Genomic DNA, 14,638 nt, shown 5'->3' on the forward strand with positions numbered 1-14,638 from the left:
CTGTCTGGCATAATTATTATGTCACTACCTAAATAACTACTGCTATGCAGGAAAAACATATAAACAGGAAATGGAATCCTAGCTAATCGGAAACTAAAACTATAATGTCAGTTATAGGTCTAAGATAGATTTTGGAAGTCCCATTCTTTGCAATCTTGACCTCCACCTTCCTAACCTTGCCATCCCTGCTTGGTAGAGCATTGACAATAAGTCCTACAGGCCACTCGTTCCTGCTCTCTTGGCTGTCTTTCAACAGAATAACATCACCCACTTTTACATTTGGGCGATCCTCAGTCCATTTCCTACGGCGTTGCAGATTGGACAGATACTCCCTCTTCCATCTTTTCCAAAAGGTGTCTGCCAAGCATTGTACTTGCTTCCATTGTTTTGCATGAACTTGTGTTGTACTTATGGTTCCGGATGGAGCAGACAAAGAGTTCACCTTTTGAGTCAACAACATTGCTGGGGTAAGGACCATAGGTGTATCTGGGTCTGAGGACACAGGAACTATAGGCCTGGCATTCATAATAGCTGTAACCTCTGCCATAAAGGTGCTTAAAGTCTCATGGGTCAAGTGAGCAGTTTTAGTTTGTAGCAACTAGGGTTGTTGCGGGTATCGAAATTTCGATACCCAATCGATACTTTTGTCCCGGTATCGATACGATACCGGGATTTCCGTTTTTTCGATACTGGGCTGCGCTTCTGCGCAGTCTAGTATCTCTGAACATGAGCGCGCTGCTATCGGCGCGCTCATGTTCTCTCTCAGCAGCACGGGGAGAAGGAAGCTGTCCTCCCTCCCCCTGTGCTGCTGCCGCTGCCACCAATGAGAAGAGAGGGGCGGAGGAGGGGCGGCAATGAGAAGAGAGGGGCGGAGGAGGGGCGGCAATGAGAAGAGAGGGGGTGGAGGAGGGGCGGCAATGAGAAGAGAGGGGCGGAGGAGGGGCGGGCGCACTGCGCCCCCAATGATAGGATTACTATCGGAGCGATGGGAGGAGACATCAGCTTCACTAGTGGGCGTTCCTTTTCCCTGCGCTGCGATTGGACAGCGCTACAGCCAGGGAGAAGGAACGCCCACTAGTGAAGCTGATGTCTCCTCCCATCGCTCCGATAGTAATCAGCAGCATGTGGAGCAGGAGAGGAGACAGTAATGGGGCACTGCGGGCGAACGGAGCGGCGCCCAGGACTAAATGGTGAGTGCTGAGACATCGCTGGGCGCCGCTCTGTGTGGCCTAATAGTGAAAGTCTGGACTCATATACAGTAGTCAGTCTTTAACACATACAGGAGGCGGGTGCCGGCAGCAGAATCGCATTGCCGGCACCCTGCCCCTGACAGGGAGCTGCGATCAGCGGCAGTTAACTGCCGCTGATCTGCTAGTACCCGCCTCCTGTATAAAGGGGTAAAATCATTGGTGGTGCAGTGTGCCCCCCCCCCCTCAATCCCCCCATCCCATTAAAATCATTGGTGGCACAGTGCGCCGGCCCCTCTCAACCCTCCAGTATTAAAATCATTGGTGGCAGTGGCCACAGGGACCTCTCCACTCCCCCTCATTGGTGGTGCAGTGGCAGCTTCTGATCGGAGCCCCAGCTGTGTAAGCCTGGGGCTCCGATCGGTTACCATGGCAGCCAGGACACTACAGAAGCCCTGGTTGCCATGGTAACATCCCTGATGCTGTGTGCACAAAGCACAGAGCAGCAGGGACAGTGTGGAGTCCTATTCACCCTGATAGAGATCTATCAGGGTGAATAGGAAAAGGGATGAAAGATCCCAGGTTCTAGCCCCTAAGGGGGGAAATAGTTATTAAATAAAAAGTGAAAAAAAAAAAAACACTAAAATATGAAGTATAAATCACCCCCCTTTTCCCAATTTCACATATAAAATATATAAATAAACATATTACATCGCCACGTCAGAAAAGTCCAAACTATTAAAATATAAAAAAAAAATCTAGGTGGTGAATGCCGGAACAGAAAAAATAAAATAAAAACTGCGCGATTCGCCATTTTTAAAAATGAGGAATGCACGTGGCTTTTTTTGTTTATTTTTTTCGCGTGGTATCGAATGGTATCGAGTATCGCAATACTTTTTCATGGTATCGAAACCGAATCAAAAATTTGGTATCGCAACAACTCTAGTAGCAACATAGCGTCCAAGATTCGCCTGGCAATACCTATAAGCCTCTCCCAGACACCACCCATGTGTGAAGAGTGTGAAGGATTAAAGACCCATGTACATCCTCTGTCTTGGAGAAAGTCTTGCATTTGTGATTCGCTGGCACAAATGTTAAGTTCCTTGTAGGCTCCTACAAAGTTTGTTCCTCTGTCAGAACGGAGCAGTTTTGCTGGGCCACGAATTGAGAAGAATCGCCTTAAGGCATTAATAAAGCTTGATGTTGACATGGTTTCAAGTAGCTCTATGTGTACAGCTCGGGTGGACAAACAAGTTAAAAGGACGGCCCATCGTTTACTGTCTGCGCTGCCTCCTCTAGTGCGGCGAGTTAAAACAGACCACGGACCAAATACATCTAAGCCCACATTGGTGAAAGGTGGTTGAGCAATTACTCTGTCCTCTGGTAGCTCTGCCATCTTTTGACTTTGTAACCTTCCTCGCAGCTTGCGACAGATGACACATTTGTGTATGACGGCTGATACCAAGCGTTTGCCACCAAGAATCCAGAAACCTGCTGATCTAATTGCACCCTCTGTGATGTGTCGCCCTTGGTGAACTACTTGTTCATGATAGTACCTAACAAGCAGTGTCGCAATGTGGTGATCATAAGGTATAATGACAGGCTGTTTCTCTTCCTCTGTAAGTTCTGCAAGAGACAAACGTCCGCCTACTCTCAACAACCCATTTTTGTCTAAAAAGGGGCTAAGCTTCCTAAGACGGCTTAGTTTTAGGAATGTTTTTTGTTTTTTGATGCAGTCAATTTCCTTCTGGAAATGTTTGTTTTGAACAGAAGAGATTATAACAGACTTTGCCTGAGTAAGTTCTTCTAGATTGACCTGTTCATGGAAACTTTCCCACCTTCTGACCTGATTGCTGCTGGTTCCCTTCTGGAAGGTTCTAGCGACATGGATGAGTCTGGCTAGGGTCTTAACTAATATCTTCCAGCAAGAAAATCTATCAAAGCAATGTGAGTGAAATGTGGCTTCAGAAGCTCTGGTGCTGAACCTTGTAATTTCAAATCTGATTTCAGGGTCAGCTTCAGGCTCTATGAGTGGAAAAACATTAGCAGTGTCTATATCCTCACAGTGTGGTTGGTACAGAAAGGATGGGCCTGAGAACCATATAGAGTTCTGAAGGCATGCTGCTTGAGTAGGCCTAGTGGCATAATCTGCAGGGTTTTGCTCTGTAGATACATAGAACCACTGATCTGGGTGTGTAGACTGCCTGATTCTATTCACTCTGTTGGAGACATACAGATAGAACCTCCTAGTGGTGTTGCAAATGTACCCTAGGACAGTCTTGCTATCAGTGAAGAATTTCACAGCATCAAAATCAGTGTCTAGTTGATCTGTGATTAGCTCAGACATTTCGACTGCAAGTACAGCAGCACACAACTCTAAACGAGGAATAGTGTGGGCTGGTTTAGGGCTTAATTTGGACTTTCCCATGACAAATCCAACATGACACATTTTCTGCATCAATTACTTTCAAGTAAGCTACTGCACCTATAGCTGTGGTGGATGCGTCTGAGAAGATACATAGTTCTTTCCTGCAAGCTGATGATAGAGATACGGGCACATAGCATCTGTCTATCTTTAGGTGCTCTAACGCTTGCAAGGATTCTGTCCATTGAACCCACTCACTTAGTCTCTCTTGTGGAAGCAATGCATCCCATTCACTTTTCCCAGATGACAGTTCACGAACTAAGGACTTACCTCTTATAGTCACAGGTGATACAAACCCTAGGGGATCATAGAGGCTATTTACGGTGGATAGAATGCCTCTACGTGTAAAGGGCTTTTCCTCTGAGGAAACTCTGAAAGCAAAACTATCATTTTCTAGATCCCAACTTAGATCTAGGCTTTTCTGCAAGGGAAGGGTGTCTGTTCCTAGGCAAAGATCTTTAAGGTCCTTAGCTCTGTCTGCTACAGGGAAGGCTTCCATTACTTTTTGGCTGTTGGAAGCGATTTTATGAAGACGCAGGTTGGATTCTGCCAGCATTTCTTTTGCTTTACTAAGGATGGATATTGCGTCTTCAGGTGTGCTAGCAGAAGCGAGTCCATCATCTACATAGAAATGTCTCAATACAAAGTGTTTGGCTTCTTGTCCATAGCACTCTGCATTTTTCTGGGCAGCCTTTTGCATGCAGTATATAGCGACGGCAGGAGAGGGGCTATTGCCAAATACGTGCACTTTCATTCTGTACTCGATAATTTCTTTGTCTATGTCATTGTCTTTGTACCAGAGAAAACGTAAAAAGTCTCTGTGGTCTTCTCTGACAAGAAAGCAATAAAACATTTGTTGCACATCTGCTGTGAAAGCAACGGGCTCTTTTCTGAAGCGCATGAGGACACCTAGCAAAGTATTGTTTAGGTCAGGGCCACTCAACAGTACGTCATTTAAAGAGACTCCTTTATACTCTGCGCTGGAATCAAAAACTATTCTGATTTGGTTAGGTTTGTGCGGATGGTAAACACCAAACATTGGTAAATACCAGTGTTCCCTGTCTGTCTCAAGTGGTCCTGCAACTTCAGCGTGATCATTGTCTAGCATCCCCTTAATGAATTCAGTGAAATCTCTTTTCACTTCTGTCTTTCTCTGCAGTGTTTTGCTGAGTGAATGCAAACGCTTCATGGCTTGCTCCCTGTTACTAGGCAGAACACGTCTGGGTGTGCGAAAGGGGAGAGGAGCCACCCAACTGTGATTGTCATCTTGGTAAGCCTCTTTATCCATAATCTGCAAGAAGATCTGATCCTCTATAGAGAGGGCCTGTTTATCATCATCTTTAGTTTTCTGAAATACCGTAATCCCTAGATTGTCCATCTCAATGTTGTAATTGACTTCTTCTTTACCATATAATGTAGAAGAGTCACAGTGTTGTGTTGACCTGCCAAAGCTTTCCTTGACAATGAAGTTGTTGTGACAGGGACTGAGAAGGGACGTACGTCCATTTGTTAACACAGACGTCTTCAAAGTGCTAATGTTGTCAGGCTGGTGCACTGTCCCCAGGCAAACCTCTCCTACAATGACCCACCCCAGGTCCAGTCTCTGTGCATAGGGGGCATTATAAGGTACATTGATTTGCTGGCGTACCTTGTGTACCTGAAGAATATCTCTTCCAAGAAGTAGAAGGATAGAAACATCTGGCTCAACGACTGGGATGAGGTGAGCAATTGAGCGGAGGTGAGGGTGGTGATGAGCCACTTCTGGAGATGGAATCTCAGTTTTGTCATCAGGTATCATGCCACACTCTATTAGGGTATGAAGTGGGAACTGCACTTTCTTGTTGAAGGATTCAATGGTAAAGTCAGTAGCTCTTCTCCCTGTGGTTTCAATTGTCCCTGCACATGTCCTTAGAGTGTATGGAACTGCACTTGCCTTAAGGTTAAAGATATCAAAGAAATCTGACTTTGCAAGGGATCTGTTGCTCTGTTCATCTAGCACTGCATACATTTTCACTGCCCTTTCTCTCTTGCCAGTGGGATACACAGTCACTAAACAGATTTTAGAGCATGATCGTGCACTCTTGCCTTGTCCACATACTTCTGTGCAATTAGACATTACAGAGGAGAGTGGGGTCTCTTGTGGCTCCCTGCCCTGATCTTTCCTGGGTTCTACAGTCTCTAGTGGGGCAGGAGCAGGGCCAGGGTGTAAAGCTGCAATATGTCTCTCACTGCCACATTCTGTACAGTCTACTGGTATTTTGCAGTCTTTGGCAATGTGATAAGTAGATCCGCAGCACTTGAAGCAGATGCCGTTTTGTTTAAGGAAGGACATCCGCTCCGCAATGGGTTTGCTTCTAAAGCCTTTGCATTTCTTTAGTGGATGTGGTTTTTTGTGTATTGGACAATGTCTGTCAGGGTTTTCTATGGTGTGTACCTTGTGGGTGCTTTGGTAGTCTGTAACTTCTGAAGGCACAGCTGTTTTGTGTGTGGATACATAGGTCCTACCGTGAGGTCTGTGAGGTCTCTCAGGTCTGTGTGATTGATTGCCGCTGGTGGCGAAGGCAAAACTGGGATCACTTCGGATTTTCGCTTGCTGTCGGACAAACCTAGAAAACACAGAAAAAGGGGGAAAAGCGACTCCATAATCTTCTTTGAATTTACCTCCCACAGACATCCACTTGTCTTGCAGATTTGAGGATAGTTTCTCTACTATGGGATTAGTGCCTCTAGCTGTATCTAGATACGAAAGTCCTTGCAAGTAGCCATCCTCTTTGGCATATTCTATCTCTAGTAGAAGATCACTTAGTTCTTGTAGCCGCACGTTGTCTCTGTAGCCCACCTTGGGAAAGACTTCAAGTTTTTTCAACAGTGCTCCTTCTATTACCTCTGGGGATCCATACGTTTCTTCTAGTCTTCTCCAGGTCATGTTGAGTCCTGCTGCAGGGTTGAACAGGTTTGCTCTTCTCATCCTCTTAGCATGCTCTGCTGACTCAGTACCAAGCCATTTTATCATTAAATTAAGCATTTCTGCTGGTGATAAGTTCAGACCTTCAGTGGCATTCAGAAAGGAAGATTTCCATGCCCAAAAGTTTTCAGGACAGTCATCAAATTGGATAAAGCCTGAGCTAACCATTTCTTTGCGGATGAGATATTTGGTGACATCCACTGCACATTGTTGTTCGCGTATGTAATCTATAGGTTGAGGTGATGGGAACACTTGTTTTTTGTTCTTAGGGGTTTCTGGTGCTTCCTTCTTGGTTTGCTGGCAGCTGCTGACCTCATGTGGTTGATTGGGCCTGCTCAGGGGGTATGTTGATCTCGGCCTGAATTCCTTTGCTTCAGGTTTAAGAGACTGTTCCTTTGTATGCGCATCAGTAAGGCTCTGGACGTACTCACTTGTACGATCTGCAGAGAATAGAGGTTTTTCTGGAACCTCTGAGTCTTTATATGATTTTTCACTTCCTGACCGACTTGTTCCCATGTAGGCAGCGGCCTCTGCTTCAGCAACTGCAACTGCAGTCTGTCGCTGCAGGATGAGCAATTTTGATTCTAAAACCGCTTCTTCTTGTGCTATGGCAGCTTCCCTAGCTGCTTCCTTAGCTCTTTCTTGTGCTATGGCAGCTTCCCTAGCTGCTGTCTCTTGTGCTATGGCAACTTCCCTCGCTGCTCTCTCTTGTGCTATGGCAGCTTCCCTAGCTGCTCTCTCTTGAGCTATGGCAGCTTCCCTAGCTGCTTCCATAGCTGCTTCCTTAGCTCTCTCTTGTGCTATGGCAGCTTTCTTTGCTGCTGTCTCTTGTGCTATGGCAACTTCCCTCGCTGCTCTCTCTTGTGCTATGGCAGCTTCCCTCGCTGCTCTCTCTTGTGCTATGGCAGCTTCCCTAGCTGCTCTCTCTTGTGCTATGGCAGCTTCCCTAGCTGCTTCCATAGCTGCTTCCTTAGCTCTCTCTTGTGCTATGGCAGCTTTCTTTGCTGCTAACTCCTGTATCATCATGGCTTCTTTTTCTCCATACTGTAGCTGGACGCGGGCAGCTTCTGCCTTGGCACGAGCTCTAACTGCTGAGGAACTTGCTGAGGACATCTTGCTAGCCCGTGAAGTTCTAGAGACATGTGACTTTGCATCGTCTTGCTGGGCACTGGGAATGTTCTCCCTGCCTTGCTGTGTCGGCGGTAGCGTGGCATCAGCCTGGTACTGTGTTCCTGATCTTAGACTCATGCTGCAGTAATGGCGTCTCAGTTTATTCCAGACCGCCACGTGGGTTGTCTTTTTACTGGCTATTCCAGACCGCCAAGTGGATTGTCTTTTTACTGTTCTGCTTCGCGTTATTGAACTGTTGTATAACACTAGTCAGACAGCTTAACAATAATTCAGAAGTCAAGAAACGTGAGACATCAGATCTGTATGTATTCTCTTTTCTGAATAACTTTGTAAAACTACAATATAAACATAAACAAAACATATGTGTCAGTACATTACATATAATACAGCAGCCTCACTCCATCAGTGAGAGTACTCACAGACAATTCCATCATTAGTCCAGGAATAGATCAAGAGCTCCTCTGCATGCAGCCTGCCACATCCAGGAGCAGTGATGAAATGGAGGAAATACAGTTCCAGGTTAAAGGTTACTGCCTCTGACAATACACTTCTTGTAAAGTTCTGGCGAAGTAAAAACTAACTCTGACCACTAGATGGCAGCAACGTCAAACATAACATTTCAGTATAATCTTTACAGCACATTACAACCATTTATTATGCACAAAATGAGCAGAACAGCAACTAAGACAAATTTTCTGTTAAATAGTTTTGAAAAAGGAGGGCCAGAGCCATGCAGACCATGCCTGTAAATCCTAATTATGTAATACTTCAAGTGAATTTCCACATATAACACCATGTCACTTTTAGGTCCAACATTTTTAGCTTGTTATTTTTTTTTTTTTATATATCTCTTTAGCGGTCATAGCTCAGTGTTACCACTGATATAGACACAAAGTTAAAGGGGTTATCCGAAGTCTAAAAGATTTCCCCCCCAATTCCCGATCCCCTCATATACATTATGCTTACCTGCTCCCTGGCACCCGCATCACTTGGGATTCCTCCACAGCCGCCACTGCTAGGGAGGCTCGTTCCTATTGCAGCCTGCTGTTGGCTGCTCCCCCTCATCGCCGGATATTTTGAACCGCGCAACGGGTAGATGCAGCGGCGGCCGTGCAGGGATCTGAAGAGATGCAGGTGCCAAGAAGCAGGTAAGTATAATGTATACGAGGGGCCTGGGCATTGGGGAGGATCTTTTAGACTTCTGATAACCACTTTAAAGAAGTACAGTTAAAATTCTGGCTGCCTGCATCCACTAAAAGGAGGAGCTAAGGAGCTTATGACATATGCAGTAGTAATCCAGAATAGGGTACTTGTTCTTGTTGTACAATGTATTTAATGCTTTGTAATGTTCCAGCTTAGTTATGTATGGATCTGTCAGGGTTACAGTCTTTATCCGTTTCGTGGTGGCTGCCGAAAATTACTTTAGGCCTATATTGTACAGTCGTGGCCAAAAGTTTTGAGAATTACATAAATATTGGAAATTGGAAAAGTTGCTGCTTAAGTTTTTATAATAGCAATTTGCATATACTCCAGAATGTTATGAAGAGTGATCAGATGAATTGCATAGTCCTTCTTTGCCATGAAAATTAACTTAATTCCAAAAAAAACTTTCCACTGCATTTCATTGCTGTCATTAAGATCATTTCAGTAATCGTCTTGTTAACTCAGGTGAGAATGTTGACGAGCACAAGGCTGGAGATCATTATGTCAGGCTGATTGGGTTAAAATGGCAGACTTGACATGTTAAAAGGAGGGTGATGCTTGAAATCATTGTTCTTCCATTGTTAACCATGGTGACCTGCAAAGAAACGCATCATTGCGTTGCATAAAAATGGCTTCACAGGCAAGGATATTGTGGCTACTAAGATTGCACCTCAATCAACAATTTATAGGATCATCAAGAACTTCAAGGAAAGAGGTTCAATTCTTGTTAAGAAGACTTCAGGGCGTCCAAGAAAGTCCAGCAAGCGCCAGGATCGTCTCCTAAAGAGGATTTCGCTGTGGGATCGGAGTGCCACCAGTGCTGAGCTTGCTCAGGAATGGCAGCAGGCAGGTGTGAGCGCATCTGCACGCACAGTGAGGCGAAGACTTTTGGAAAATGGCCTGGTGTTAAGAAGGGCAGCAAAGAAGCCACTTCTCTCCAAAAAAACATCAGGGACAGATTGATCTTCTGCAGAAAGTATGGTGAATGGACTGCTGAGGACTGGGGCAAAGTCATATTCTCCGATGAAGTCTCTTTCCAATTGTTTGGGGCATCTGGAAAAAGGCTTGTCCGGAGAAGAAAAGGTGAGTGCTACCATCAGTCCTGTGTCATGCCAACAGTAAAGCATCCTGAGACCATTCATGTGTGGGGTTGCTTCTCATCCAAGGGAGTGGGCTCATTCACAATTTTGCCCAAAAACACAGCCATGAATAAAGAATGGTACCAAAACACCCTCCAACAGCAACTTCTTCCAACAATCCAACAACAGTTTAGTGAAGAACAATGCATTTTCCAGCACGATGGAGCACCGTGCCATAAGGCAAAAGTGATAACTAAGTGGCTCGGGGACCAAAACGTTGACATTTTGGGTCCATGGCCTGGAAACTCCCCAGATCTTAATCCCATTGAGAACTTGTGGTCAATCCTCAAGAGGCGGGTGAACAAACAAAAACCCACTAATACTGACAAACTCCAAGAAGTGATTATGAAAGAATAGGTTGCTATCAGTCAGGAATTGGCCCAGAAGTTGATTGAGAGCATGCCCAGTGGAATTGCAGAGGTCCTGAAAAAGAAGGGCCAACACTGCAAATACTGACTCTTTGCATAAATGTCATGTAATTGTCGATAAAAGCCTTTGAAACTTATGAAGTGCATGTAATTATATTTCACTACATCACAGAAACAACTAAAACAAAGATCTAAAAGCAGTTTAGCAGCAAACTTTGTGAAAACTAAGATTTTTGTCATTCTCAAAACATTTGGCCACAGTAAGTAAGCACAATACGCCATCTCTGGAACCCTAAATGACAAAGATGCCAGGGCAATCCCAGTCCTTCACTGCTGGTTCAGGATTATTTCGCAACATGGAAGTTAATCCATTATACGGTCAGGTCCATAAATATTGGGACATTGACACAATTCTAACATTTTTGGCTCTATACACCACCACAATGGATTTGAAATGAAACAAACAAGATGTGCTTTAACTGCAGACTGTCAGCTTAATTTGAGGGTATTTACATCCAAATCAGGTGAACGGTGTAGGAATTACAACAGTTTGCATATGTGCCTCCCACTTGTTAAGGGACCAAAAGTAATGGGACATAATAATAATCATAAATCAAAGCTTTTTAATACTTGGTTGCAAATCCTTTGCAGTCAATTACAGCCTGAAGTCTGGAACGCATAGACATCACCAGACGCTGGGTTTCAACCTTGGTGATGCTCTGCCAGGCCTCTACTTCAACTGTCTTCTGTTCCTGCTTGTTCTTGGGGCATTTTCCCTTCAGTTTTGTCTTCAGCAAGTGAAATGCATGGTCAATCGGATTCAGGTCAGGTGATTGACTTGGCCATTGCATAACATTCCACTTCTTTCCCTTAAAAACTCTTTGGTTGCTTTTGCAGTATGCTTTGGGTCATTGTCCATCTGCACTGTGAAGCGCTGCCCAATGAGTTCTGAAGCATTTGGCTGAACATGAGCAGATAATATTGCCCGAAACACTTCATCAATAAATAGAAGAGAACCAGTTCCATTGGCAGCCATACATGCCCATGCCATGACACTACCACAACAATGCTTCATTGATGAGGTGATATGCTTAGGATCATGAGCAGTTCCTTTCCTTCTCCATACCCTTCTTTTCCCATCACTCTGGTACAAGTTGATCTTGATCTCATCTGTCCATAGGATGTTGTTCCAGAACTGTGAAGGCTTTTTTAGATGTTGTTTGGCAAACTCTAATCTGGCCTTCCCGTTTTTGAGGCTCAACAATGGTTTACATTTTGTGGTAAACCCTCTGTATTCACTCTCTTGATTGTTGACTTTGACACACATACACCTACCTCCTGGAGAGTGTTCTTGATCTGACCAACTGTTGTGAAGGGTGTTTTCATCATCAGGGAAAGAATTCTTCGGTCATCCACCACAGTTGTTTTTCGTGGTCTTCTGGGCATTTTGGTGTTGCTGAGCTCACCGGTGCGTTCCTTCTTTTTAGGAATGTTCCAAACAGTTGTTTTGGCCACGCCTAATGTTTTTGCTATCTCTTTGATGGGTTTGTTTTCTTTTTTTCAGCTTAATGATGGCTTGCTTTGCTGATAGTGAAAGCTCTTTGGATCTCATCTTGAGAGTTGACAGCAACAGATTCCAAATGCAAATAGCACACTTGAAATTAACTGTGGGTCTTTTATCTGCTTATTGTAATTGGGATAATGAGGGAATAACACACACCTGGCCATGGAACAGCTGAGAAGCCAATTGTCCCATTACTTTTGGTCCCTTAACAAGTGGGAGGCACATAAGCAAACTGTTGTAATTTCTACAACAGTTGTAATCAGTTTACCTGATTTGGATGTGAATACCCTCAAATTAAAGCTGACTGTCTGAAGTTAAAGTACATCTTGTTCGTTTCATTTCAAATCCATTGTGGTGGTGTATAGAGCCAAAAATGTTAGAATTGTGTCGATGTCCCAATATTTATGGACCTGACTGTATCTAGTGTATTAGGGCAAATGGATATCAAAAACAAAGGTTCCTCCACTTGGGCTGGCCTTCTATTAGGCCTCGTGCAAGAAAGTGTATTTCGGTTCCTGGTCCGATCTGCATTTTTTATTGCTATTGGGCCACAAAAAAATGCTGTCCACGTCTGTGGTGCAAATTATAGAACATGTCCTATTCTTGTCCATGTGGCGAACAAGAATAGGCATTTCTGTAATGGGGGGGAGGCTGAGAAAAGTGCAGGATACACGTGGCCGGTATCTGTATTTTTCAGTTCCGCGGTTTGCAGACCACAAAATGGATACGGTCATGCAGTAAGCCTTAACCAGGGAAAAGAGCTACTCACGTCTGACTGTTCATCATGTCATACCACATTTCCCTGGCTGGCCACCATCTCCCCTGTCAAATAACAGCTGATTGGTGAGGTTTCTCAAGCCAGAACTCTGCCAGTCAGCTAGCTGTCAAGCTGACTTCAATTAATAAAACGGGTTGCCTTCATGAGACAACCCTTTTAAATATTGTCCTTTCACATGTTCGAAGTTTAATACCAATTAAATCAATAGGGGCAGGGGTTATACTGCTATTCTCCATTTGTTTCCTCACAGATCAAAAAGTATAAAATTTCGCTCATACAGTATGACATGCAGACTGGGTGGTTACTTGCACAGCACAGTACTAAGCCATTTATACATCCACAGTGCCCAAGTAGATGGCCATGGCTAATGAAATCTGTGATCTCTGAAGCAGCACACTGGTGTAAAGAGCTTCATGATGTTAATAAACTCTTTATAATGGTAGATCATCCCCCAATAATTTTCAGTTAACTCCCACTGAATGTAAATTTCTATCACAATACAATGCTCATTATAAACTTGTACTTAGCCACAGTAACTGCAGAAATAACAGTAATTGTCTCACGATAAGAGTTAGTTTTATAATTAGAAGAATAGTTTTCAGTATCATTAAATGATTTTGCTCTACTGAGTATATTATTTAAGAAAAAAACGAGAGAACTGAAGCTCATAAACGTCCAATTATGAAAAATAGTATACTTTATTAGTTACAAAATAAATGAATAATAAATACCATTAAAAAGGGGAAATAAGGAGCAAGAACACCATCCCAGCAATACAGATTCTGAATATATGTGTCAAAATGACATGCACAATGATTTGATAAAAAGCGAGTCCTAGTACAAAAACATCACAGCAAAAATGCCAAACAGTACAGCTACTCAATAGCAGATAGTATTCTCAGAAAGTACTATATAGTATGACCCAGCAAGGGGCTGCTGTATACACCCGCTAAACAGTATCCTGGCTATATGTAACAAGCCATGAGCATAAATGGAAATAGCAGGGACTCACATGCCTGGGATGGCGCTACCCCGACGCGCATTTCGGCGTACCTTCGTCAGGGGGACAAGAATAGGACATGTTCTATTTTTTTCGGGAACGGAATTGCGGACCCGGAAGTGCGGATCCGCAATTCCGTATCCGGGCAGCACATCGCGCAGCCCCATAGAAATGAATGGGTCTGCAATTCCGTTCCGCAAAATGCGGAACAGAATTGCGGACGTGTGAATGGAGCCTTAAAACCATAGTGAGCTGAACCTATCACTTGCCAAACTGCAAAAAGTAAGAGTGGTCTCTAAATTGGTATCTACAATTGACCCACTACTTCTGGGTCTTGCAATGTTCTGTAGCATTAAGCAGATATGTAACTATGATTTTCCCTGTAAAATGATATGAGAGTATTCATACTCAAATGCATGAGATTGGAGAAGGAATTAATACCTAATGAAAAGACAAATTAGGCTACTTTCACATCTGTCATGGATCAGCAAAAATGCTTCCGTTATGATAATATAACCATCTGCATTCGTTATGAATGGATCCGGTTGTATTACCTCTAAAATAGCCATGGCGGATCAGTCTCTAAAACCATTGTAACTCAATGGGGGATGGATACATTTTCTTTTGTGTCAGAGAAAACGGATCCATCTTCATTGACTTACATTGTGAGTCATGACAGATCCATCTTACTTCGCATCCCAGGACACACTCAAAAAAGCGGCTTGCAGCGTTTTTGTTTGCGTCATGGGAACGCAATGAAATGGAACGGAATGCATTCTAGTGCACTCCGTTCCCTTCAGTTCAGTTTTGTCCCTATTGACAATGCATGGGGACAAAACTGAAGCGTGTTCCCCCGCCATTGAGATCCTATGACGAAT

This window comes from Bufo bufo, chromosome 6 (assembly GCF_905171765.1).
Source record: "Bufo bufo chromosome 6, aBufBuf1.1, whole genome shotgun sequence".
NCBI lineage: Eukaryota > Metazoa > Chordata > Amphibia > Anura > Bufonidae > Bufo > Bufo bufo.